Here is a 1,297-nt window from a genome sequence, read left to right as displayed (position 1 = left end):
ACTTATTATCTCGAGATCCCGACTTATTATCTCGAGATCCCAACTTATTATCTCGAGATCCCAACTTATTATCTCAAGATCCCAACTTATCTCGAGATCCCAACTTATTATCTCGAGATCCCGAGAAACTAAGTCGAGATCTCGAGATCCCAACTGATTATCTCGAGATCCCGACTTATTATCTCGAAAGGCGGGATCTCGAGATAATAAGTCGGGATCTCTTTCCTTTATTTTCTTTCTCCATGTCCCCTTAGGCGCTCCGTAGTTTTTCAGTTGTATTGAAATTAAAATATTTCTCAAACATACAATGGAAACATTTTTTTGTTGTTGCATTTTTTAAGTCACATGATCAACGAACGGAAACAGAAAAACCCGGATGGACTGATTTTCTGTTTGTGGTGGAAGCTGAGAGAGTTTTTTTTCACCTTTTCTGTTCGAGGCTCAAATTCTTGTTTTTATTTCCGTCTGCTTAAACCTCGACTCCATGACGGTTACCATGGCAACTGGTGTTTAATCATTTTCTGTTTGTTTTTTTTTTCAGATTTGGAGGTCTGCGCGGATCGATTGATTCAAATCGATTGGGTGCTTTTATCACATCCTAGGTGTTTAATAGAAAACAAATCGGATCAGGAAGTACATTTTTTATTTTATTTTATGTTTTATAGATCGAGCTAAAGACGTTTGCATGTGTAAAATTGTCAGGATATTTTTCAAAAATCCTTTAAATTAGCTTTTTTTTTTTTTTCCCCATATTCCAGCAAACGTTTTATTACAGCTACATCACTAATAACACCTAAACCCACTTTTATTAAACTTTCCAGTTTTAACTCTTGGGTTTAGAGACAGTGGAGTGCCGGTGCTTCAGATGTACCTAGATGGGGAGATGAAGTTAATAAATATGGCAATTAGACAACGTTTGACCTTTAACCTCTTCACTTATCTCCATACAGAAACGTCTTAGCTGAAGCCTGTTGAATCAGTTTGCTGGAAAACACTTAAATTATCTAGTTTCTCTTCCTAAAGTCCATCTTATCTCACAACTTCATCCTCCAAGTCTTTATTACAGCCAACTGTAATTTCCTGGGATAAAAAGCATCATATTTATCCATAACGTGGCGCAGAGAGAGAATATTTGTTTCTCTTACTGACGGTCAGTCAAATACAAGGTCTGATTAATTATTTAAGGCAGTTTTAACAGTTTGCATCATTTGCTGGACAAGAATATTATAATTTCCACAGTAACAGTTTATAGACCTGGTCTTCTGGTCTTTGGGTTTTCTGGTCTTCTGGTCTTCAG

The sequence above is a fragment of the Poecilia reticulata genome, linkage group LG9 (assembly GCF_000633615.1).
Source record: "Poecilia reticulata strain Guanapo linkage group LG9, Guppy_female_1.0+MT, whole genome shotgun sequence".
In the NCBI taxonomy this organism is placed as follows: Eukaryota; Metazoa; Chordata; class Actinopteri; order Cyprinodontiformes; family Poeciliidae; genus Poecilia; species Poecilia reticulata.
Note: the sequence above shows the minus strand (reverse complement) of the source record.